This window comes from Hemiscyllium ocellatum, chromosome 25, assembly GCF_020745735.1.
Source record: "Hemiscyllium ocellatum isolate sHemOce1 chromosome 25, sHemOce1.pat.X.cur, whole genome shotgun sequence".
Taxonomy (NCBI): domain Eukaryota; kingdom Metazoa; phylum Chordata; class Chondrichthyes; order Orectolobiformes; family Hemiscylliidae; genus Hemiscyllium; species Hemiscyllium ocellatum.
In genome coordinates, this window is record NC_083425.1 from 23,523,062 (window position 1) to 23,550,743 (window position 27,682).

General features: G+C 40.4%; 1 long non-coding RNA gene across 1 annotated transcript in view; it reads right to left on the minus strand.

The window, feature by feature from the left end:
- Nucleotides 1–9,460: 9,460 nt before the first annotated feature.
- Nucleotides 9,461–27,682, minus strand: part of LOC132828028 (uncharacterized) — a 65,431-nt gene continuing 47,209 nt past the window's right edge. Inside the window, exon 3 of the long non-coding RNA XR_009646067.1 lies at nucleotides 9,461–9,553. This is a non-coding gene — a long non-coding RNA (uncharacterized LOC132828028). The remainder of the gene's footprint in view (nucleotides 9,554–27,682) is intronic.

Here is a 27,682-nt window from a genome sequence, read left to right on the forward strand (position 1 = left end):
GCAGGGCAAGAGTTATAGCTGGGTACAGGGAAATTATGATGCGGTGAGGCATGACTTAGGATGCGTGGATTGGAAAAATAGGCTTCAAGGGAAGAACACAAATGATATGTGGAGATTGTTCAAGGAACAGCTAATGGGTGTCCTTGATAAGTACGTACCAGTCAGGCAGGGAGTAAAGGGTCTTGTGAGGGAGCCGTGGTTTAATAAGGAATTGGAATCCCTTGTGAAAGGGAAGAGGGCGGCCTATGTAAAGATGAGGTGTGAAGGTTCAGTTGGGGTGATTGAGAGTTATAAGGTAGCCAGGAAGGATCTAAAGAGAGAGCTAAGAGCAGCGAGAAGGGGACATGAAAAGTCCTTAGTTGGTAGGATTAGGGAAAACCCAAAGGCTTTCTATAGGTATGTCAGGAATAAAAGGATGACTAGGGTAGGTATCGGTCCAGTCAAGGATAGTAGTGGGAAGTTGTGCGTGGAGGCGGAAGAGATTGGAGAGACACTAAATCAATACTTTTCGTCAGTATTCACTCAGGAACAGGACACTGTTGCTGATGTGAATATTGAGTCACAAGTGATTAGAATGGATGGCCTTGAGGTATGTAGGGAAGAGGTCTGGGGAATACTGGAAAGGATGAAAATAGATAAGTCCCCTGGGCCTGATGGCATTTATCCTAGGATCCTCTCGGAAGCTAGGGAGGAGATAGCGGAGCCATTGGCCTTGATTTTTATGTCGTCGTTGTCTACGGGAATAGTGCCAGAAGACTGGAGGATAGCGAATGTGGTCCCCTTGTTCAAGAAGGGGAGTAGGGATAGCCCTAGTAACTATAGGCCAGTGAGTCTCACTTCTGTTGTGGGCAAAGTCTTAGAGAGAATTGTAAGGGATAGGATTTATGAACATCTGGATAGGAATAATGTGATCAAGGATAGTCAGCATGGTTTTGTGAAGGGCAGGTCGTGCCTCACAAACCTTATTGAGTTCTTTGAGAAGGTGACCAAGGAAGTGGACGAGGGTAAAGCAGTAGATGTGGTGTATATGGATTTTAGCAAGGCGTTCGATAAGGTACCCCATGGCAGGCTAATGCAAAAACTACGGAGGTATGGCATTGAGGGTGCATTAGAGGTTTGGATTAGGAATTGGCTGGCTGGAAGAAGACAGAGGGTAGTAGTTGATGGTATAGGTTCATCTTGGAGTGCAGTTACTAGCGGTGTTCCACAAGGATCTAATAAATTAATTTCTACCTTGGGCCCCTGATCCTGAAGCTGAGATGAATTCTGGGTTGGGTACCCAGAAAGGCTGAGGCGGGTCCCTGAGGAGATTCTCTGGGGAGATGGACACTAAGAGACTGCCTTCTGGAGCATCTTTCAATAAATGGTGGGGTCTGCAGCGAATGGGAGCCCCTGATGAAAGCACCATCTTAACTATTGTAAATATTATGAAAAACACTGTCAGGCTATCATTGCAGAGAGGAATCCCTTCAAAAATAATACCTGTGATCATGAGCATGCAGAGCTACCATCCTGTTATGGGCCCCAACCACATTAAGGGATCTGTCTAGCACCTGGAAAATTCAGACCACATGTGAAGAATGGCCTCAATTGACACTTTCCGTGGGCTGACTTACTATCCAGCTGCTGATCGGAAGGTGGCTGTCTCCTTCCAGAAGCTACCTCTCCAGAAATCGGTCAAAGGAGACAACATAATGACCCACTGGCCTCCATACATCAGGCAGAAAATTCAGCCCATGACTAAAGATCTTTATATTCTTTGCCCATCATCCTGTATGTTCTGTTTTCCTTTCATCGCTGACATATACTTTCTACTCACTAGATTCTCTTCCCAACTAACCATTCAGCTCTCCTTCCGACCCCATATGCAGCCAATATTACCAATCATCCTCTTCCTGAGAACCATGCCTTTCTATTATAAAAGAGTCATTAGCTGCCCATCTTCAATAAAACTATTCACAACCCATTGATTACTGTCCAATCTCCAGCTTTCCTTTCTTCTTTAAAATTCATTAACTATGGCATTGCCACCCAGCATCTTGGCCAAATTGACTGCAATGCTGCTCAAACACACTATCATCGTGTCGAAAGAAAATTTTAAGCCAAGGTTCTGATTGATCTACCATTATGACTGTAGATGATAGTGCCTTATCCATTGACTCCCTTCAGTTCTTGGATCCAGAATCCATCATGCACCTATCATTAACATCTTGCTTATGGTGGCCCATGGTGGCAACATCACCTCCATGGTGATAGCTTTCATAGCTCTAAATTTGCTCTGAACCACTTAACTACCTCCACCCTGTTAGCATCCTCAGTGACATAAAATTGTGAATGAGACATAACTTGCTGAGTGTTAGGAAGACCAAAGCCATCTTTGACTATAAATTGGTCATGGTATTGTAAGGGTGGCTTTCAGACACTTGTTTCGCATTTGAAAATAAACTCACTGGGTGTTTGAAAGTTAATGTAACTGCCTTCTGCTGCTCTTCATAGTTGTCTTAATAGTATTGAATACAGATCAAGAAAAAAAACTTTGTTTCCAGGGAGCCTAATCAAGAGGTATGGTAGATGCTACAGTTGAAACATTTTCAGGGTGCCTGCTCTTGATTGCCAGTTGCTGATTGGAATGGGTCATGTGCATTATTGGGCAAAGACAAAATGAGGCTTATTTAGGATGGTCACTGCTTTCAATTCATCCTGCTACAGACTTCTGAGAGGAAGGGAATACAAAGAAAACAAAGACAACTGAAACCAAAACAAATCTGAGAGTAAAGGTCTAGCATATGATGTAAAGTTTCCTGAAGATGCAATCCAAAGCTGTAAAACCTCTGAGTCTTTAAAGCAACTATTGGAAGAAAATTAATAAATTAAGTTGAACTATTGGTTCATTTTAACTGGAAAAAGTAAATAAGAATTTCTCAATGTTCAAATATTATACTCATTTCATAACTAAATAAACCAGATTTGTTTCTTTTTCGGTGATTTTTTAAATCATTTGTTATTAAGGCATTTCTGGTTGGAATCTCAACCTGGCCAGTTTTATTTAAAAGCTGCTTGTTTGAATTAACTGAAAAATGCTAGCTGTGTCATCTGTAATGATATGTTGCAAAATTGTTATGGAAGGAATCAGAAGGTAATTGGCCATACAGTGCATGTGGGTGGTTCTTTAATGTAATTCAGCTGTGATTTTCCCCACATTAACAAACAGACACCACCAATACAATGGTGTCTTTTTCTCAATTTGAGAGAGTAATAATATTTACATTTATCTACTATAAAATTACAATATTTAAGATTAAAGTAAGTATCTGTACCCAAACATTTCGAATGTAATAGTTATCTTGGTCCACTGTTTCATCTATAACAATGAGAATGAGTCACTATAAAGTTTTGGAAGCAAAGCCGTGTTCAGTCTGTTTTACTTGAGCTAACAGAACTTTTATAGAACCCAGGCATGCCATCTCCTGATTTTAGTTCAACATTCTATTATTTTCAAATTCTCACTCATTCCAAGCAAGTTTTTTTTCTTTGACATTTTCTGTGAAATATTGTGCATGTCCTTCCTCTGTATTCCATGTCCTATTACATTATTTTGGGCATTGAGCGTGTTTCATTTCGTAAAAGCTTCATGTGGCCAAGCCAGCAGAAGGTAGCTTTCCCACAGTGTTACTCAACTGAACTGATCCCAAGTTCCTTCCATAACACCATGTAACAAATCATGTTTGGCCATTGCTGTGTTCCTACACAACTCTTGTATAAACTGTTATTGCAGCAAGCTCCAGAGTTTGGTGGGAACCTGTGTTTCAAGTTACCTTGCAGAAAGCAGCATACTCAATCACCCAAATCAAAAACTCTGGGGAGCATTTCTCCTTTTGGAGCAGGAAATGCAGATTGAGACAGTCTCGACATGGTGAAACTGCTCCTGAGAGTGAACCATCGCAGAAGTTTTACAATGCAGAATGAGGTCATTTGGCCCATCCTGCCTGCACTACTTCTGCAAATGTGTATCATTACCTCATACCACAATGCACTGCTTTTCTCTAAACCCTTGCACATTATTTTTATCAAATAATTGTCCAATGCCCTCTTGAATACCTCAATTGAATCTGCCTTCCCAATGCTTCTTTCTTATACCACCCTTGCTTCTTTTGCAGTTCTCTTTACATCTTTGCCCTTTTGTTATTTTTCCTTTTATAAGCATGAACAATCTAATCTAACCAGCCCACACATGATTTTGAAAATCTCTATCAGATTTCCTCTTGGCCTTCTTTGCTCCAGGGACAGCAGTCCCAAATTCTCCATTGATCCTCATAACTAAAGTTTCTCATCCCTGGAACCACCCTTGTAAATCGCATTTACACTCTCTCCAAAGTGTTCACTCGTGAATTTCATGGGGACATATGCACAGTTGACCCATTGTTTTCAAAGAAGAACAAGAAAATTCTCTCAGGACTATTGGATAATATTTATCCTTCAACCACATTGTTAAAACAGAAAATCTGATGGTTATCACATTGCTTTTTGTGGGAGCTTGCTGTGTGCGAATTGGCTGTCATGGTTCAAACCAATGTCTACACTTCAAAAGTACTTCATTGACTGAAAGGCACTTTGTAATACTCTGGGTCATGGAAGGCGCTATATCAATGTAAGCCGTTGTTTTTAAAGCAGACCAGTCACAGTTTAAACCAAACTGAATTTGTAGTTCCTGTGAAAAAAAAGAGAATTTATGTAGTGCAACTTAAAGTAAAACTAACGTTTGTAAGTCAATTTAGTTCTATCCTCCATACATTTTGTTATCTACTATGTACAGCAGTGTGCTGGACAGCTGTGTGACTTCAAAGAAAATTGTCACTGTCTGATGCCTATGGAGAATATATCTCTGGGAGAGATATTAACGTTTATCATCAGGCTACATGTGCCTTCCAGACTTTACAGTCAACCAAAAGAGAAACTGTAACTCCCAAAAGATAAAAGAAGATTCTGTGAAGGAATCATTTTCAGAGATGACACATAGGGGCCTTGTTTGAGTTAGTCTGGTCCGGAATGAATGAGACTCTTTCTGAAACTATCCAATGAGATAAAATCTATGATCTGACTTTTGTTTTTAACTCCAGTGTTATGAAAAGTATCTAATCATCACACTAATTACTAGCTTGAATGTGATTTTAATGATTTGAACCAAAATTACTCTTCTATTTTCTTCAATTTAGGAAACCCAGATGTATTGGTGTACCATAAGGATGATATTTTCTTGTTACAGTTTAACTGCTTTGAAAACTGTTATAACTTTGCATATGTGAGGTCTTTGCTGTGTGAGAGTTGTAGTGATAATAGAAGACTGCAAATTTGCTTTAATTTTGATGATTTTACTCATTTCAAACTGATTAAGTAGCGATGCATCTCTTTATTTCAATGAGAAAATGGTACCTTTGCTCGGAATGAAGAACCTGGCCATTCAGAAAGAATCCATTGTATCAATGGCAGACAACGACAACCCACATTTTCATAGCACTTTAGATATAAAAATGTCCCAAGGCGCCACACAGAAAAATCAGATAATTGTTGAGAAGTAACTAAAGAATTTCATCATTGGAACAGGTGACTAAAAGTTTGGTAATGCAGGTTTTAAGCAGGCATTTAATGGAGGAGAAACATGACGGGCAGTGGAGGTTTACAGAAGGAAACCAAGAAGTAGAACCCAGATGAAAGAAGGCCCCTTAGCCAATTCTAGCATGTTAGAGCTGGGGTATTTACATTCCTCCAATACTGGCTGCTTGTGGAGTTGAAGGTAAGGGCTTACAGATGTAGGGAAGGGTAAGGCTGTATAGGAGTTTGAACATGAAGTTGAAGATTTTAAAAAGTGAGATTTTAGTGAACTAGGAGTGAATATAGATAAGCGATCATATAAGTGAAAAGTGAAGGACAGTTAATGTGAATCAGGATATACTGAAGTATTTTAATATCATTTATTGCATGTTTCAGTTCGTGGATTCTGGGTTAGTGAGAGATATTGATTTTTCTGTGCAACGGAAGTTACTTTTAACTTATCAGTACTGCTATAGCTATGGTGATTTCTTTTAGAACAGTATCTGAAGTCGAACTTCAGAATTAATAGTTTTTTTGTATATTGGTAGGGTTTCTTGACCAAACAAGATAAACAATTTCAAGTTTAGACAGCCGGGAGAGGTTTGTTTAAGCTTAAATGAAATACTCAAAGCTTAGAGAATATTTTTAGTCTAAATTTGAGTTCCAAGCAGTTTGGGAAGACCTTGGGTAAAGATGTAGTGTAGGTCTGACAAATGATATTTACAGAGAAACTAGATTACCTTAGAGTAATGAGTAAGTGACTGACCCAGACCAGAAGTGTTGGAATAAAACTCTAATGAGGTTACTGAGTAAGTTTGAGCTCAGATATACAATAGCTCCAGGAATAAAAAAAAATCTGTATTTCTAATCTATAAATTGTAGTCATAAATTGAAGTGACTTAAACTTATCAAGAGGTTAGAGACAGATTCTGCTGTGAGTACTGCACAAATTGTGTTTTTGCATACTATACAAAAATGTTGTTTACATTTCAGTTTCTAAAAGAGTACTTCAAAATTAATGGGATTACAGTTTCATTTGATTTGATTTATTTATTGTCATATGTATCTTGTTACAAAATACAGTGAAAAGTGTTGTTTAGTGTTGCTACTCTCCAGCGCAATTATAAAACATAAAAGCCAAAATGTAAAGAAATAAAGGAAAAGTCTACTGTGTTTAAAATTTTTGAATTTCTGTTAATTGTGGATAGTTTGGTTTATTCCATTTTATTTTTACTTAAATATTTAAAGTTTGGTTTTATTGTTAAAGCAAAATCTGCAACATTGTGTGCTAATGTTTAGGTGAGAGACTTTAATTAAAATCAAAACAGAACAAAATACGTTCCCTCAAGTCAGGTTTGAGTCAATGTGTCCAGTAATAACATCAGCTGGGATCATAACAACTGGGGGCTCATTTGGGATTATTGAATTCACTGGATTTAAGAGGGATCTGTATATTTCTTGTTACAGTAATGATTGTGTGGTGGTTCTGGATGCATAGCAGCTTTTTTGTGGTGAGGTTTATTACATCCAATTTGAAATAGTTTTGAATGCTCAGAGTTTTCTGGAAGTGAAAGATACGACTGGATTATTGAAAATTGTTGACTAAAGCTAAACTGAAAAAATTAACAGATACATTTAGGGTAAAAGTAAAAGCAGAGTCTCATAAGAATAAGATACTTTGAATGATTACACAGCATTTAGAATTGGTAGAAAGGAAACAGAAATTGGGATCACACAACAAGAATTAGTGAAGATGCAGTGAGAAATTTTTTAAAATGGACTTAAAGACAGCAGAGTTTTGGATGTGCTCAAAGGACAGATAAGGCTTTCATCAGTGGATAGGCTTGAGCTGTTGAGGACTAAAATCTTTGTCAAATCTATTTGAATGGCCATTTTTGTGAAGCATCCTGGAATCATAACATCAAAAAGTAACATAATAGATCCTTTGTCATCCATACATACTAGAGCTTCAGTGGTAAGTGAGGATAGTGAAGGCAAGCACCAAGCAAATGAGCAATTCACTCTCAGCAGGAAAGGGTATCTTTGTCAGATAGCAAACCCACTGGCAGATGGAGAGACAGATAAAGGATTCCTCAACCAGATGTGAACTACAGGCTCAATTCCATGTAAATATTTTGTTTCCAAGCTTCATTTCAATTTCCCTTCATGTTTGTAAAGACCTGATGCCAGTGAAATAAAGAATTCCTTCTTCATGGTCAGTGGGCTGTCCACATGCTTAAATTTCATATTAAATTTCTGGCATTGTCATTGCGACTCCACAACGCAGGCATCAGTTTGTGGTGGCTGAGTTTGAAAGGTACCTTGCTGAGCTGGAGCTGATGAAACTAGCAGGAAACACAAGGGAGACCAAAGATGCTCTACCAACATTGGTAGCTTGAGTACCTGTGGAGGAGTTCAGGTCCTAAGATGCAGATGCAGCCCATTTGTGGTCCCTTGACATTACAGAAGAAGGAAGCAATACCCACTGGTTAAGTATTTTATTTACTGATGAGGTTGAAGCAGGAAGTTGAACAGATATGGGGGACAAGCAGAAACACCCAAAGATCCTGCAATGGAAGACTGGATTGAGGATGCACAACTGGATATGATGTTCAGGGGCCTCAACTGATTGATGAGGGTATTTGAAGACCATTATTGAAAGGCCCAACATCCTGATAATAACGATTTTCATTGAAATTGTTTGGAGCAATTCGACAGGTTTCTTAGCCAAATCTGGATGTATAAATCAGTTTTCTTAATTCATTCACGGGATGACAGCGTTGCTGGCAAGGCAGCATTTATTGCCCATCCCTAATTGCTTGTTCCTGAGAAAAGAAGAAGTAAGTTTAGAATTGTTAAAAATAGGTTAACTCAGTGATAAGAGTTCAGTATTAGTTATCAATTAGTTTGGTTAAAACCCTGAAAGAGTTATTTCAATTAAAAACTTTTAAACGTAGGCATATGAAGGATCTAGGAAGAGGCTGCCAGATTTTCCAGGCAGGTAGTCACAGTTCGTAGAGGAAGAGATTCTCTGCTGTGAGTACTGTAGAGGGGCATTTTTGAAATTTATAAAGGAATAATTTTGGGATTAGTGGGATTATACCTTGAATATTGTTATATGTAAATGTTGTACATACATTTCATTTCTTTTTATTAATATAATAAACTTTGTTCTATTATTAAACTCAAATCTGTTGCTTATGTTTCAGTGAGGGACACCACATTAAAACCAAATGAAAAGAAAACTATTATCTATCAAGTTGGATTTCAGTCTTGGATGGAACTTGTCCCGCAGTAACATCAGCTGGGATCATAACAATTGGGGCTCTCAGCAGAATTTCCAAATTCATTGGATTTAAGAGATACTTCTGTGTTTATTTCAAAAGTAATGACCGTGGGGGTCATTCTGGAAATAAAACACGTGTAATGTGGTGCGGTTTATAACAAAGGATTTTGAAGATGGCTTTAAAGGTTGCAAAGAGGTTTTGGTAAGTGGAAGATATAATAGTGGATTCTTTGAAATCTTTGACTAAAGCTAGATTGAGTTAGATAAATTGAAAGTAGGAGAAAAAGCAGGATCTCATAAAGATGATATTTAGGATTAGAAGAAAGAAAGTCTGAAAATTGTGGTGTCACAGCTGTAATTAGCTGAGATACAGTTAGAAATGAAAAGAGGGAGATAAATTTAGAAGACTTGAACTCCAAAGATGTCGGGAAATTAGAGACCAAGAGTTAGCCAACGAAGAGCTTAGAATAAATACAGTTCGAAGGGTGATTCTGATTCCAATAAGTGATTTGATCTAACTCTGAATCTATGCTTCATATACCACCACCCTGCTATGTAGGAGATAGTACACCCTACCTCTGCGCTTGCTATCCAGGTGCGAGTTGAATGTTGCACCAATTCTGTCCAGTCCCCCTGGGATGTCGAGTGTGGAGCCAAGTTAAACTTTGATTTTCATTTCTGAAAAGAAAGGGATAAAATACAACTATTTGAAGTGCTCAGGCATTTAGGTGGATTACTTCGCAAATCCTATGAATTTTTATGTTAACTACATGTAGTACAATTTGCTGCCTGAGCATTGCCATTTTGCATAAAAGATTCCAGAGAAGGTGAAAATACTGGTTTTTAAGTGGATTTAAGTAATAAATCATTTGCCCTTGGCGTGGATAATGCAAATATATCTCAAAAGTAAAAGACAAAATTAGCAAACCTCAAGGAAGACGAGAGATTAGAAAAATTCCCTTGGGGTAGATGTGTGGAGTACACTCTTGTCAAAAGCAATTAAGACTGTGCTGCTTAAATTCTTCAAAAAAAAAGTCAGATAACTTTTTGGTTGGGCATGAAATTGAATGCTAGAAGAACAGTTATTGGAAGTGGTATGGAAATAACTGTACAAAACATAGTGGGTGGAAAATTGTCAGTGCCCATATTTCAGGGTAGCCCACACTCTAACTGGAATCCCAGAACATTCCTGAAACAATGTTTTATCAATAAAGATCATTGAGCTTTCCTGGATATAGATGGAGATCTAATTTGAGGGTTACCAATTATGATAGCACTGCAATTTCATGTCGTTTTTGTTAATTTGTAAATTAAACATAGAGGATATCTTGGGGAATGGTCCTCTGACTGATGCAGAACATCAGCATTTACATTACAGTCACAGTTTGTCGGGCATCAATCACCCTTTTGTACCTGGCCCAGGCAAGCACTCATTTTTCATCTGAGGTTTGATAGTGTCATCATATTATTTGACCACAGGAACAGCTCAGACACATCCATTCAGATATATATCTAGGAATGACTGCTTGATCTAAAACAGAAAAGAAATCCTGCCTGATTTTCTCTTGCCTTTTCCAAGAGGTGGATGCCACTTGCAGTTCCCTGGTTGTAATCAGATAAATAGTCATAGATGTTTACTCCAGTTATAGCTCTGGCAGCAAGGTCATTTGGAAGCTCTTGTGACAATCCAGAAATCAAGTTAATCATTTTAATTTTTCAGGAGAAAGTGAGGACTGCAGATGCTGGAAATCAAGAGTCGAAAAGTGGAGCAGGTCAGGCAGCATCCGAGCAGCAGGAGAGTCAATGTTTCCAGCATAAGCCTTTCATCAGGAATGTGACACAGCACGAATCAGACACATTCCTGATGAAGGGCTTATGCCCAAAACATCAACTCTCCTTCTCCTCGGATGCTGCCTGACCTGCTGTGCTTTTTCAGTGCCACACTTTTGATTTTAATTTTTCAGCCTTGTTTAACCCCTATCAGTTGAAATGCTGCTCAGAATAAGTAGTGAGTCTTTGGGAAGTGACAGTATCCTCATGTGGCCTAGAGACTATACCTAACTGAGATCACACTTAAGAGTACGATGTACTGAATTTTGGTCACCTTACATAAGGATGGACATGTTTGAATTGGAGGTTCACTTGGCTGTATTATGGGATGAGGGGTTAAGTAGCTGTTGAGCAGGTTGAGTCTATATTCATTGGAGTTTAGAATAAGGGGTGATTGTGAGGAGGCTTGATAGGGTAGATGCTGAAAGGATGTTTCCATTTGATGGGGAATGTAGAAATAAGGGGTCTACCACTTAAGATAGTGTTGAGGAGGAATTTAGGGGTAAAAAATTAGGTCTGCAGATGCTGGAGATCACAGCTGAAAATGTGTTGCTGGTTAAAGCACAGCAGGTTAGGCAGGAGGTCCTCCTTCCACCTATCACATCTCCATCGCCCCTCCCCCAAGTCCCTCCTCCCTACCTTTTATCTTAGCCTGCTTGGCTCACTCTCCTCATTCCTGATGAAGGGCTTATGCCCGAAACGTCGAATTTCCTATTCCTTGGATGCTGCCTAACCTGCTGTGCTTTAACCAGTAACACATTTTCAGCTGAGGAGGAATTTATTTTACCATTAGTGATTGGAATTCTCTCCGTCACAGAGCATTAATGGACAGGTAATTGAATATTGCAGTGATTGGAGCAAGGGCCAAGTGGATCTCATTGACTATCAGATCCTTGACTGAGGTGATTAATCTGGTCCAATCATGGAGCCCTGGCTGACATATAAACTGGAGATTCAGGGAGTCTCCTCATTCTAGGTGAATATATTCAAGATTAAGTTAGACAGATTTTCAATTGACAAGTTATAGGCAGGAGCATCGAGGCCACATCAGATCAGACATGGCCTGATCGAAACCTGAATGGCCAACTCCTGCTCTTTTTTCTAATGTTCTTATTAGGTTGTTTGTTAACACAAGCTAAATAAATCTTATCTTCAAATGAAGAAGTGGTGGAGAGGAGTCTTATGGCAGGCTAGATCTAAGCTTTCCATGTTGGACCTGAGGCTGTTCCTCCTGGCTAATAAGAAAAATAGAAAATGTAGCTTCTGGCCCAGACCCCTATGTCCATTGATGCTGGCATCTGAGATGCATCAGCCCTATACAGACAACAAGTAAAACTAATGTAATTTACAAAATACTGTGCAAGGACTGTAACAAACACTACATTGGACAAACAGGCAGAAAACTAGCCACCAGGATACATGAACACCAACTAGCCAGAAAAAGACATGACCCTCTCTCATTAGTATCCTCACATATGGATGAGGAAGGACACCATTTCGACTGGGACAACACATCCATCCTAGGATAAGCCAAACAAAGACACATACAAGAACTCCTAGAAGTATGGCATTGCAACCGGAACTCCAGCTACAAACACATTGAGTTAGACCCCATCTACCACCCCCTGAGAAAAAGAGCAGGAAGTGAATTCACCACAGGAAATGATATCACCATAGGAAATGATATCACCAACCCAAAAAACCCAAACGTATAAATAGAAAGCAGGAATTATCAGCAGTACTTTGCCTCAGGGCCACTGAAGATGTTACCTAGTAGAGTGACAAAACGTCTGGAAATGAACTTTCTAGCTCAGCGAACAAATCTACATCCAGATGCATTAGCCTCTTTGCATCATCTGCAATTTACTTACAGTACTCTTCTGCATTTTAGTGAAGTACCTTGGAGCACACTGGCAACAATCATTGGAAAATTGTTGCCAGGACACCTTGTTCATGGAGGTTAGCAATCAGCTCATGGATTGGACCAAGCTGCATCTCAAGGCTGCTTGCTTGTTTTCTTAACACAAACCCTCTTAGCTTCTACCTGGATGTTTAAAGCTTTGCTATCTTGTCTTGCCTTGGAGCAGACTGCCAACCCAAAGCTAACAGGTTCATACTACCTCTGTCTTGACTTTTTTTTAGCGTAAACAGAAAGCCAAAGAGCTTGTCATGATTGTGAGCAGTTATCAGTTTGGAGAGGCAAGGTGACGTATAGCTGTATGGCACCATGGATTGTCAATCTCACACCTGTACAATATGCCAGCAGTGTATGCGGCAAACACATCACATTTGCTTCTTCAAAATGGCTATGTCACAAACTCTAAGGGGAATAGTCCTCAGTCAAATCAAGGAAGTCAACCCCTGTCAGGGGCTCCAGCACAGTAATAATGTCCCTCTCATATCAGTCCAGGGGCTTTTCATTCATCTGCTTGAGGTGATCAGGATCAATGACCTTGTAGTAGTGAGGGGTCAAATGTCAGGTACCCCACCACTTGTCATAACTCTTTCTGCCCTGTTGGGACTGTTTTCTCCTGGAAGGAGAGAAGGGGAGGAATTGAGTGAGGTGAAGTTGGGTAGCAAACCTATAAGGGCTGGTGCAGGTGGGGAAGAGTTGGCAAGGTGTCCCGAGTGAGTGAATTGGCAGTGCCAAGAACATACGGGTGAGTAATGTGGGGGAATTGGGTGTCTAAAAGCAAGAGAGGGAAGATGTTGCATTCAGTAGTGAGAAGTGGTAGACCATGAGCCTTGACGGGAGGTATGTGCCACAGCAGAGATAAAGTGAGTGTGAGGTAAGATAGAGAGATGGTGGCACTTACCCTGACTGAGTGGAGAAATTCATTGACGTGCTTCCCAGATTGCTTGGTGATCCCTCAGACAGACGAGACTGCATTGACTCAGGTAGCAACCTTCAACTAGGCTCAGAAGATCTGGTGTTATGGCTGCCTCTAGTGGTCTGTAGGAAAAGAACATCTCTCCTCTGCACCATCCAAACCACCTTGTCCCTGTCCACAAAGCGGGACACCTATTTCCCTTAATCTATGTCAACAAATGTTATGAACAGTGAAGGGCTGCTCTGGACTGACCGTGATTATCCTAGTGCACAACAGCCCTTCAAAGAAGGCACTGGTAAGGGGGTTTCTGGAATACGCCAGCAGTGACGAGTACTTCTGACTGTGGCAAATGGGAGAATCAGGCTGGCATAGGATGAAAGGGTTAATGAGGCAGTTTGGGATGATAGAAAACTCGCTTGGGGAGAGAAACCCTTCATGAAACTTGATAAAAATGACACTTTGACAAAACATAGCAAGATTGAGCCCTCTGTTTCTCATTTCTCAGAGATTGTCAGACCTACTGAGTATTTCCAGCATCTTCTGTTTTTGTTTCAAATTTCCAGCAGCTGCAGTATTCACTTTTATAAAATTCTGAGTGTTGTGTCTCAGGTAGATTTTTGGCAGGAAAGCAACATGGACAACTTTAATTGCTTACTCATCTTATTCCAGCCAGACATATAAGGTTTAAATCCCTCTGTGTAAATCAATAAATATTTGAGATGTGAACAGCTCAGCAACTGACCAGTTTGAGCTCTTAAGGGGCTGTTGAATGCATTAATGAGAGGACAGTTAAAGTACAAGTTCACATCATCAATTTATCCACTTTTTCTTTTGTTTCCATCTGTCAGTTTAGTTATTGAATAAAGACAACTCATTAATAAATAATATATTCTGTTCAGAAGCAATCATGCAAAGTATGAATATGCGACGCAATAGTGGTCCCTAACTCTGGGCAAGAAAGTCCGAGTTCAAGACCCATCTGTCATGGTGAGTGCCACAATATACTCAAACAGGTTGATTAAAATAATAGTGTTAACAGTTGGAAAGAAATTAATTTCTGCATAGTTTCAACAATGTTTATAGCTTTACACCAGAACAGTGTGTGTAGATGTTAAAATACAAATATCCCCAATTTGTTCAACATTGTCTTCACAATTCTTCCATATTGTAATATATGAAAAACACGAGTGGGATTTCATCTTTATTATATGTTTTCATAGACTGACTTCATTTTACACAAATTTCATATACCTTTCAGTTTCCTCGGCCCTAAGCCTTCATCTCTGGCATTCCCTGCCTACATTTCTTTGCCTTTCTTTCTCTCACCTGCCTTCTTTAAAATACTTTGATACCTATTTCTTTGATCAAACTATAATTTATTTATACTAATAATTCCTTATGTTGCTTGCTGTCATATTTTGTTTTAAAGTACTCCTCTGAAACATCTTTTGAGATTAAATTCTGCTAAAGGCTCCAAATAAATATAGTTGTCGTTGACTATGCTGTGCATATTTGGAAGAAATGCATTAGATCTGCAGTAAAATGTTGCTTTTCAACAATGAACAATTCCAACTTCAAAATAGACAGGTTGCATTGGTTGTACCCTACTGAAAGTTTTATCTAATAAAATCAGGGCTTCCCAGGGTAGAATGTTCCCTATGCATTAACCGTGGGCATTGTCAGAGATTAAACTTTAACCACTACTTATTTTAGTTATAGGTTAACTACTAAAAGCCCTACTGTTGTTAATATGTATAATTCTATCATGCACTTGTATAGCACTCAAGAAACAGGCTGATGACTTTACCTTATAGTTCTGGTCTCAGTAAGGGTGCGCAAGTGAGTCATAAGGCTGTTACTGAGTTCAGGATCATAGAAACCAAACAGAGCAGTTTAGGGCTCTCCCATCATAGCACACAGAAAAGCTAAACCACAGTAACCCCTCCAGATGGTGTATGAGGGAAAGGTTTCATATTGTGACAACATGGAGGTGAACCCCTCTGTAATTAAACCAAACACCCAGAAAAGCTCATGTCGCCTTGTAATCTGTTAAAATATGAGTGAGAGAACTCCCAAATTTCACTATTTAAAGAAAATAATATCAATTTACTTTTTAACTCTAAAACTGAATATCAAACAATAACAATTCACAACTCTATGCCCCTCTTTCTCTTAACTGCTTAGTATCTGCCTCCAATTGTATAACAACATGCTGTTCCAGTAAGACATTGATTAAAATTACATCAACTTCATTTCAAAACCACACATACTGTCTTCTGGCTGTTGATTTTCCTGGGTCCTCTTCTTTCTTTTTACCACGAGTATGTTTCACGTGAAAAGGTACCTTTGATACAGTGTTTTCTAATTTCTTTGAGAGCAAGATGTTATATGGGCAATTAGCTCTCCATGAGTTTCTCTTTCTATAGCAGTCATACTCTGACCAATTTTCAAAATGTCTGCATTTTTATACCCACCCAACATCAGGTTGTCTCATTAGTTTAATGTTGTAAAATAATAAATACAAACTTGATTGTGTTTTAGTATTCTGGGACATTATTTAAACTAATTGGTTAAATTTGAATTGTTGTCAAAACAGCAACCAAAACTCAGGCATCCATTTCACAGCCAAATGTTACACATTTTCAATTTTCTAGTACACTCTGGGACTGCCATCTAGTCATATACACAGGTGCTTGTAAGCTCTGTGTTCACAACAGCCATTCTCTCTCTCTTAAAGGTACAATACACGCTTTCAACTTCATAACAATATAATGTAATCTAAATTGATCAGCATTGTTCTAATTGGGTCCTTTGGATCTTCTCAACAGCTCAGGACTAAGGTCAAGGTTACATTCAAACAATGTTCATTAACTGACAGTATACAGTGATGAGGTTATAGACAGGTTATAGGATTAACCACATATTCATTAAATCCTGTCTCCCAAGTACTTCATCAGTTTCCAACATTATTAACTAAAGGAGTAGTCTTAATATTAGTTGAAATGCTCAACTAAAAGTATTTCCCTCATGGGTGAACGTATTTCCAACCTATCATCTCCCTCCAAATTCAGTTGTGCACAGCATCAAACCTTGTGGAGATCTCACAATTCTTCCAGAATGGTCATTTGAAATGCTGTAGGAGGCCAAGAGTTTGAGATCTAGTCTAAAACCATACTTTCACCAATACTAACAGTATCCCAATATTTACAGTACTTAAATGACTGGATGGCAGTGAACTGCTGCATCATAAGAACGCAGGAATATAATAAATATAAGAAAAGATGCAGGAGTAGTACAAGATGATTAGGGGTTTAGATAGGGTTGACCATGAGAACCTTTTTTCACGTATGGAGTCAGATATTATGAGGGGGCATAGCTTTAAATTAAGAGGTGGTAGTAGTAGGACAGATTTTAGGGGTAGATTCTTTACTCAGCGAGTCGTGAGTTCATGGAATGCCCTGCCAGTAGCAGTGGTGGACTCTCCCTCTTTATGGGCATTTAAATGGGCATTGGATAGGCATTTGGAGGATAGTGGGCTAGTGTAGGTTAGGCGGGCTTGGATCGGTGCAACATTGAGGACTGAAGGGCCTGTACTGCGCTGTATTTTTCTATGTTCTATGTTCTATTTAACCCCTCAAGTTTGCCCCATCATTCAATTAGATCATGACTGACCTATCTGAGGATCAGGATAAAGACGAATGGGTACTCAACAAAACTACACAAATCCAATTGACCAGACACAGATTAGCTCTAACTCTTTCAAGGTACCTTCACTTTACTAGTTTCCACAGCTCCCCTTCCCCACTCATCCCAAATCCAAACCTACAAAGCAACATCACCCTCTTGACCCATCCTATCTGCCCATCTTCCTTCCTACCTATCCGCTCACCCTCCTCACTACCCTAATATGTCTGTGTATATCCACCATCCACCCACTTGCCTTTCCACCTACCTACTCTCCAGCACCCCCCCCCACCTCCATTTATTTCTCAGACCCCTTCCCCCTCCACTTTCCTGATGAAATGTTTATGCCTGAAATGTTGATTCTCCAGCTCCTCGGATATTACCTGACCTGCTGTGCTTTCCCAGTACCACACTTTTTGACTCTGATTCTCCAGCATCTGCAGTCCTCACTTTCTTCTATTGAAGAGACAATGTGACAATGAAAGACTATTATGTGGTGAAGAGTCAAGATTAGAGTGGTGCTGGAAAAGCACAGCAGGTCAGGCAGCATCCAAGCAGCAGGAAAATCGATGTTTTGGGCAAAAGCCCCTCATCAGGAATGTTAAGCGGTGAAGATGTGCCATCAATGAAGAACTGAAGAGTGTTACCATTCAACTGTGGTTCAATTATAACGTAAAGCTCTTGTGCCATATGCTCAAGTTAAGGTTGAAGGGAGGTGTGAATCATTGGGGAAAACTACGGAGTATGGATTAACTTCTTCAAAAGATTTGCAGTAGGACTGTGAGGAGTCAATGAAAATCTCTTCTGAGGTGGCTGCTTGCACAGGTAGATTTTCAGTCTGGAATTTTGATATGGTATCAGAAATTACTGCGAAACATCTTAGATGCAAAGATGAAACGAGATGAACTTGTTTATGAGATGATTATGTTTTATCTGCCAGGGTTATGCAATACAAGGTTTGAAAGAATTTTTTGGGCTCCTATTATCAAAGTAGAATGGCATTCTTATGTTTATAGTTGTTGAAGAATTTTCCTGCGTTGTGTGGAGGCTCTTGGTCTCTATGCACTTGAACCACCTCATCAGGTGCATGCTGTGTGCTACCAAATGAAAGATCAATATAATCATCTTGTAAACCTGATCATGCGAGAAGATTCATCACATCTTCAACAAACTCATGCCATATTTTGTCATTGATCATATAATTAGTGATACAAACTAGCATCACAGTAATGGTAGGTGAAGAATTTTGCTAATTCTGAACTAGAACAGTATCAGAGGGATCATGATTTACTGCATCAAAGACTGAACACTCTTCAGTTCTTCTTTGATGGCACAACATCACCACTTAACAGTCTTTCGTTGTCAGGTCGCCCCTTCAATAGGAGGTATCTTGAAAGAGGTAAGGCTCATCTGGGTCTGGTCAAGTGGATTTTGTGCAATTTTGTTGAGTACTGGAGCTTTCTTGAAGTGATGAAACTGGCTCTGACAGTAGCATACCATTTGATTTATTCCTGAGGCATGTCTCTTGTTTAGGAATCTTTGAAGGACTATTCAAGGCAGTGCAGAGAAAGTCCTTTAGAATGATAGGAGATATGCAGGGACTATGTTATGATGAGAAGCTGGGCCAGTATTCATTGGAGTTTAGAAGAATGAAAAGCAATCTTATTGAACATACAAGATTCTTAGGGACTTGACAGGTTAGTTGTAACATGATTGTTTCCCCTTGTGGGTGAGTCTTGGACCAGAAGGTACAATCTCTGAAATAAGGGGTCCCTTGAAGTCAAAGATAAGGAGGAATTTCTTCTCTGAAAGAGCAGTAAATCTATGGAATTGTTGACTGGAGAGGGCTGTTGAGTTTGGACGTTCGAGGTTGAGATAGACATTTTTTAAAAATCAATAAGAATATCAAGGTTTATGGGAAAAGGCAGAAAAGTAGAGTCGAGCATAATCGGATTGTGGGTGGCACTGCTGCCTCACAGCGCCTGAGACCCGGGTTCAATTCCCGACTCAGGTGACTGACCGTGTGGAGTTTGCACGTTCTCCCCGTTTCTGCGTGGGTTTCCTCCGGGTGCTCCGGTTTCCTCCCACAGTCCAAAGATGTGCGGGTCAGGTGAATTGGCCATGCTAAATTTCCCGTAGTGTTAGGTAGGGGTATGGGTGGGTTGCGCTTCGGCGGGTCGGTGTGGACTTGTTGGGCCGAAGGGCCTGTTTTCACACTGTAAATCTAATCTAATCTAGATCAGCCATAGTCTGATTGAACAGCAGAGCAGAGTTGTCAGTTTGAATAGCTTGTTTCTGCTACTATGCCTGATGGTCTTCTTCCATTTACTGGATTCTCCTATGCTCTGGAGGTAGCATTTACATTCAAGAGATGATCTTGCACTGCAGCACTGCAACACTGTCGAAGATGTCCAAATCTGTCTCAGTGAAGACCCTGGATGCCCCCTGCTGGACAATTGAGTCATTTGTGATACTTTCTTGCATTATGGCGCCAACACTTCAAAATGGCTGTTTCCATCTTTTCCTCAATTTTGTTGGGTTTCTTGTTGGGTGAGGCTGACAGTCAATTTTCTTTAGTAACAGATTTCTGCATTTTACTGACAACTGGCATTAGGCTAACAGGCCTGTGGTTCACAAATTTCTCACTCACACCTTTTTCTGAAAAGTGGTGTAACATTTGCTAATATCAAACTTGAGCCATTCCTGAATCTAATGATGTTGGAAAATCATTGGTAGCGCATATACTATCTCTTTTTAAAGTTTAGTTGGGTACATTGGAACATAGGAGCAGGAGTAGGGAATTCATTACTCAAGTAGCGCTTCCTCTGCCATTTGAGATCATGACTGATCCTCCATCTAAACATCATATTCCTGCATTATTCCCATAACTCTTAATGTCATTTGTAACTAGATATCTATCTCTGTCTTGAACTTGCACTAATCTCTGTGCCTCTATGAGATCACCTCTCAATCTTCTAAACGTAAGAGGTTATAGGCTCAGTATCTTCACTGTCTCCTCATCCTACCATTCCCAGGAACCAATCTGATATATCTCCACTGATATATACTTCCTCTTTAGCAAGTACCTTCATTAGATCCTGAGGATTCTTTTCCAGATTTTAGTTCCTTAAGTTTTGTAAATAAATTTTTCTCTACTGGCATTACTTTCCATAATTTCCTCACTCTTTTTAACCCAGACGTTACCATCTATTTCCAGTATCAAGCCATGTGTATTCTACTATTAGACAGATACCAATATTTATTCAATGCCTCTGTCATTTCTTCATGTCCCACTTTATTTTCTCTTGCTTGTAAAGGGGTCATTTATAACTTTAGCTACTCATTTACTTTTTTACATACATATTAATGCTCTTAATCTATTTTTATATTCTTAGCTGGTTAATTCCCTCATTATTTTAAAACCTTTATATCAACATATTGGTGGCCCTTAAAGCACTCCGAATCTTCAGAATTGCTAGAATTTTATTTTACAATATTGTAAGCTTCTCCGTTTAGTCAATTAACTTCCTGAATGAGTTATGGATAGTTTCTAATTGTTGAGCTTTTGTCTCTCCATGGAATGTATCTTTGTTGAAAAGTCTGAATTGCTTCTTTAAATGTTTAAATGTTAAATTACTACCATACCTTTTAGTCTATGTCTCCAATTAACCTTACACAATATATAAACTTTGTTTAAGGGCAAGGTTTTTGTTTATGACTGGAGTATGTCACTGTCAAACTTAACATGGAATTAAATGGCATTATGATCACTATTTCCCAGTGGATCCTTTGCTGTGACATTAGAAATTAACCCTGCTTCTTAAGTTTCTCATGTTCAAGCCAGTAGCTGGTACTAGTTCTTATGTCAGGTTTGGTCTTGGGCATCTCGTTCATAGCAGATTCCTCCTTCTTTCATTTTTTTTAGATTAGATTCCCTACAGTGTGGAACCAGGCCTTTTGCCCAACTAGTTCACACCAACCCTCCGAAGAGTAACTCACCCACATCCATCCCCCCTAACTAACGCACCTAACTCTACGGGCAATTTATCATGGCCAATTCATCTGACCTGCACATCTTTGGACTGTGGGAGGAAACTGAAGCACCCGGAGGAAACCCACGCAAACACGGGGAGAATGTGCAAACTCCACACAGACAGTTGCCCCAGGCTGGGATTGAACCCAGGTCCCTGCTGCTGTGAGGCAGCAGTGCTAACCACTGAGCCACCGTGCCACTCTTTGCACACCAATCTTTCACATTCCCTGGCAGCAGCATAGCTATTTGATGAATTAGCAAATGTTGTGACCTTTAGATTTAAAGCAACTTCACACTTCATTTTTGCGTGAGGAAACACTTCTTTGCATTGTTCACCATGCTCTATTTGTTCTGCTAAATGTGGACATGCCTTAAATTGCCACACATATCATCTTCACAACACCACCCATATTGCATGCTTGACCCCCTTGCACTGACTTACAGGATAAAGGTGAGGAAATCATGTATTTTAGATTAGATTAGATTACTTACAGTGTGGAAACAGGCCCTTCGGCCCAACAAGTCCACACCGACCCGCCGAAGCGCAACCCACCCATACCCCAACATATACCCCTTACCTAACACTATGGGCAATTTAGCATGGCCAATTCACCTGACCCGCACATCTTTGGACTGTGGGAGGAAACCGGAGCACCCGGAGGAAACCCACGCAGACACGGGGAGAACGTGCAAACTCCACACAGTCAGTCACCTGAGGCGGGAATTGAACCCAGGTCCCTGGTGCTGTGAGGCAGCAGTGCTAACCACTGCGCCACCGTGCCGCCCACGGATGAAACATACAAAAGTGCGTTTTGCATTTCATACTTGAAAAGGGAAACTAACTTATAAACTGAGTAGAGGGTATAAATGCAAGAGCACTGTAGCTCCAAACAGTATGAATACAAATGGAGTGCAGATTTCAAGCAAAATGAATTTGGTGAGTTGTGAGTTATTACATGCCTGAAAGCATGGTTTGTGAATAACTGATGGTAGTAAGAAAGCTAAAGTAAGTTTCTTCCAGTGTTAAACAGGGTAAGCAAGCATGGCTCAGAATTTCAGCACATTGTTTGTATTTTTAATCTTCCTGTTCTACAGTCATTTAATTGACTTGTGGAATTCTGAATTAGCTAAAGTTTTATTGTGGCATAAAGACTTAAAATTGTTGAGGTTTTTGTTGCTGTTAATGTAAAGTTTGCTTTTGCTTTAAAACTATGGCGTCTTCATCAAGATTTCAAACAGGTATGCTGTGATGGATTCTCAGGGGAACATAGCACCAACAGCCAAGTTTCTGGTATGGAGACTGGCACTAATGCAACGAGGGGGTACGTCGGGATCCAAGATATCAATTGTGTTAGGGGATTCTTTAGTTTGAGGTACAGACGTTTCTGTGGCCAGCAGTGAAAAAGCAGAATGGTGTGTTGCTTCCCTGGTGCCAGGACTAAGGATGTCTGAGAGAGGGCGCAGAATGTTCTCACGGGGAGAGGGCCCAGCAAGAGGTCATTGTCCACATTGGAACCAATGGCATAGGAAGGGAAAAGGTTGAGATTCTGAAGGGAGATTACAGTGAGTTAGGCAGGAATTTAAAAAGGAGGTCCTCGAGAGTAGTAATATCTGGATTACTCCCAGTGACACGTGCCAGCGAGGGTAGGAATAGGAGGATAGAGCAGATGAATGCATGGCTGAGGAGCTGGTGAATAGGGGAAGGATTCACATTTTTGGATCATTGGAATCTCTTTTGGGGTAGACGTGACCTGTACAAGCAGGAAGGATTGCACCTGAATTGGAAAGGGACTAATATACTGGCAGGGAAATTTGCTAGAACTGCTCAGGACGATTTAAACCAGTAATGGGGGGGGGGGGGGGGGGGGGGGGGTTAGGACCCAGGGAGATAGTGAGGAAAGAGATTAGTCTGAGACTACAGTTGAGAACAGAAGCGAGTCAAACAGTCAGGGCAGGCACAGACAAAGCAGAGAACAAGGTAGGACTAATCAATTAAACTGCATTTATTTCAATGCAAGGGGCCTAACAGAGAAGGCAGATGAACTCAGGGCATGGTTAGGGACATGGGACTGGAATATCATAGCAATTACAGAAACATGACTCAGGGATGGGCAGGAATGATAGCTTAATATTCCAGGATACAAATGCTACCGGAAGACAGAAAGGGAGGCAAGAGAGGAGGGGGAGTGGCATTTTTGATAAGGGATAGCATTACAGCTGTGCTGAGGGAGGATATTTCTGGAAATACATTCATGTGGGTAGAACTGAGAAATAAGAATGGGATGATCACCTTAATGGGATTGTATTATAGACCCCCTAATAGCGGGACATTGAGATACAAATTTGTAAGGTGATTTCAGTTATCTGTAAGAATAATAGGGTGGTTATGGTAGGGGATTTTAACTTTCCAAACATTGACTGGGACTGCCATAGTGTTACAGGTTTAGATGGAGAGGAAGTGTGTACAAGAAAACTTTCTGATTCAGTATGTGGAGAAGGTGCAAAACTTGACCTACTCTTGGGAAATAAGGCAGGGCAGGTGACTGAGGTGTCAGTGGGGGAGCACAGTGGGACCAGCGACCATAATTCTATTAGTTTTAAAATAGTGGTGGAAAAAGATAGACCAGATCTTAAAGTTGAAGTTCTAAATTGGAGGAAGGCCAATTTTGACAGTATTAGGCAAGAACTTTCAAAAGCTGATTTGGGGCAGATGTTCACAGGTAAAGGGACGGCTGGTAAATGGGAAGCCTTCAGAAACGAGATAACGAGAGTCCAGAGAAAGTATATCCCTGTTAGGGTGAAAGGAAAGGCTGGTAGGTTTAGGGAATGCTGAATGACTTGAGAAATTGAGGGTTTGGTTAAGAAAAAGGAGGTGGACAGCGAAGAAGGTTACCTTAGATTACAACTGGAACTTGATCAGATGGGCCAATGGGCTGAAAATGGCAGATGGAGTTTAATTCAGATAAATGCAAGGCCTGCATTTTGGAAAAGCAAATCTTACCAGGACTTATACACTTAATGGTAAAGTCCTCGGAGTGTTGCTGAACAAAGGGATCTTGGAGTGCAGGTTCATAGCTCCTTGAAAGTGGAGTCGCAGGTAGTGAAGAAGGCGTCTGGTATATTTTCCTTTATTGGTCAGAGTATTGAGTACAAGAGTTGGGATGTCATGCTGTACAGGAAGTTGGTTAGACCACCGTTGGAATATTGCATGCAATTCTGGTCTCCTTTCTATCAGAAGGATGTTGTGAAACTTGAAAGGGTTCAAAAAAGATTTACAAGGCTGCTGCCTCTGACTAATGTACCTAACACCATGGGCAAGTTAGCATGGCCAATTCACCTAACCTGCACATCTTTGGACTATGGGAGGAAACCAGAGCACCTGGAGGAAACCCACACAGACACAGGGAGAATGTGCAAACTCCACACAGAGAGTCGCCTGAGGCTGGAATTGAACCTGGGTGCTGAGAGGCTGCAGTGCTAACCACTGAGCCACCATGCCGCCAGAGGAAGTAGTGGAAGCTGGTACAATTGCAACATTTAAAAGGCATCTGAATGGGTATATGAATAGGAAGTGTTTGGAGGGACATGGGCCAGGTGCTAGCAAATGAACTAGATTAGGTTGGGATATCTGGTCAGCATGGACGAGTTGGACTGAAGGATCTTTTTCCATGCTGTACATCTCTATGAATGAAGATATTTCTTTTTGAAGATGGCTGAGGGATTTCTAAAAGATCTGTGGTGAAACCTTTTCAAAATGGTTTCCTTTTCTTGACACTGTACCAAAGCTGACATCATTTGTGCCAATTCTTCTGTTTTTTTTGTGCTGATTTTCAAATCACACAATTAAAGCCACATGCTTTTTCCTCTAATTTTTCATTCATAAAAATACATAAAATCAATAAAACAAATTAAATATTGAATGAAAACTGAATTTGTCATTTGATCTGTTAAAATAATGTAAATTTTGTGAACTTCATTGCTAGGCCTCTGATACTTCAAATTACAAAACAATTCTTCCTCTCAATTTTTCTTTTCCTTTTTCAATCAATTTTCTTTAAGGTTGTACTTTGCTCTTGTTAAATTTGTCATCAATTAGATATTTCAACATTTATTAACTCACTGTTAGAAGTCTTAAGTTTGCTCCTCAACCTAGTCTTTTGTGTAGAAACAACCTTTTATGTCCCTTCTTCCAGTGATCAAACTTGATTTTGGTGTCTGCTAATTACTGTAGTTATTTTTCATGAGTACTTGATTTGACTTTGTTCCCTACTGTCAATGTTGTTTAAGGCTTGTTTTCTTTAGGACTGGTTGCAAAAGACTTTTTTGAGACTTTGTGTTCTGGTGGTGTTTTCAGTTCAGAGATGTTTCCTTCACAATAGCTGCTCAGCTCTGTGGCTTTTTTTTTGCCACTAGCTGGTCTTATAGCTGCAAAGACAATTTCTTGTAAAAATTATATTTTGAATTCTCTTCTGCAGACACTGACCAGATTGTTTCTTAACCTTCACTTCTCCCACAAAGTTCCAGGCATTGAATCTTATACTGCTGTCATCTTTTATTGTGTGGTTTGATGTTGTTATTATCAGTTTGGATTCAAGGCAGACTCGTCAAGGAGAAAGCAAAGTCAAGGACTGTCTTCAGATTTGGACTTAAAAGTAACGTAATTTCTTACACATTAATGTTAAATACTGCTGCATACGGTAATTGTAGATATATCAGGGTCTGGTCTTATACTTACATTAGTTAAGGACTAGTCTGTCCACTCTTTGTGTTCATGTCAATGTACTCTTAAGACTCTCTCAGTCTCAGTCAATACAACCTTTTTCCAGAAAGGACATTGTTGTACTCTCATTCTGCTCATATTCTGCTCAATGATATCACTGTAACTCCTGGGAACCGGTAATACAAATATTCGAAGCTTCAATGCCTGAAGCCAGTTGTCATGCTGTGGAGACACCCATCTCAGTTCACCAGCATATATTGAGAGCTTCAACCTGCAAGGCTCCAACTCCCAGCCACCCTACACTTCCAAAATGATTATGGCAAAGATGGGAATGCAGGCAAGAGATTTGCTCCCAATCAGGCAGCACCTGGCAGCAACTAGAATGCAATCTGACAGATCCAGCTTCAGCCTAAAAGCCTGACTGAGTATCTAATTAAAAAGGAGACAGTGAGGTCTGCAGATGCTGGAGATCAGAGTTGAGAATGTGTTGCTGGAAAAGCACAGCAGGTCAGGCAGCATCCGAGGAGCAGAAAAAAAATCAATGTTTTAGGCCAAAGCCCTTCATCAGGAATGAGGCTGGGAGCCAGTTGGGGGGGAGAGGGGGGCAGTGCGGGGGAGAGAAGGTAGCTGAGTGTGCAATAGGTGGATGGAGATGGGTGTAAAGGTCAGACAGGAGGGTGGAGCGATAGGTGGGAAAGAAGACTGTCAGGTGGGACAGGTCATGAAGGTAGTGCTGAGCTGGAAGTTTGGAACTGGGGAAGGGAAATAAGGAAACTGGTGAAGTCCACATTCATGCTCTGGGGTTGAAGGGTCCCAAGACAGAAGATAAGGCGTTCTTCCTCCAGGCGTCGGGTGGTGAGGGAATGGCAATGGAGGAGGCCTAGGACCTACATGTCCTCGGCAGAGTGGGACGGGGAGTTGAAATGTTCGGCCACGTGGTGGTGGGATTGATTGGTGCAAGTGTCCCAGAGATGTTCTCTAAAGTCCTCTGCAAGAAGGCGTTCAGTCTCCCCAGTATAGAGGAGACTGCATTGGGAGCAACGGAAACAATAAATGACGTGTGGAAATGCAGTTGAAACTTTAATGGATGTGAAAGGCTCCTTTGGAGCCTTGGATAGAGGTAAGGGGGGGGGAAGTGTGGGTGCAAGTTTTTCAATTCCTGCGGTGACAGGAGGGGAGGGTGGGTTGTTAGGGGGGCATGGACTTGATCAGGTAGTTGTGGAGGGAACAGTCTTTGTGGAAATTGGATAGAGGTGGGGAGGGAAATATATCCCTGGTGGTGGGGTCCGTTTGTAGGTGGCAGAAATGTTGGCGGATGATGCAATTAAGCAGAGGTTGATGGGGTAGAAGATGAGGATGGGGGGGGGGGAAGGGGATGTCCTTGTTGTGGTTGGAGGGGTGGGGTTCAAGGGTGGAGGTGGGGGACTTGGATGAGATGCGTTGGAGAGCATCTTCAACCACGTGGGAGGGGAAATTTTGGTCTCATTCCTGATGAAGGGCTCTGGCCCGAAACATCGATTTTCCTGCTCCCCGGATGCTGCCTGACCTGCTGTGCTTTTCCAGCAACACACTCTCATATTTGATGAAAAGTCAATCCACAAAATTAAAATACAAATGAGCTTTTGACTTTGTTAGAATCTTTATTTGTTTTGAGTATAATAGATTCAACTTTGAATTTTCAAAATGTATCTAAACCTCTCATGCCATTG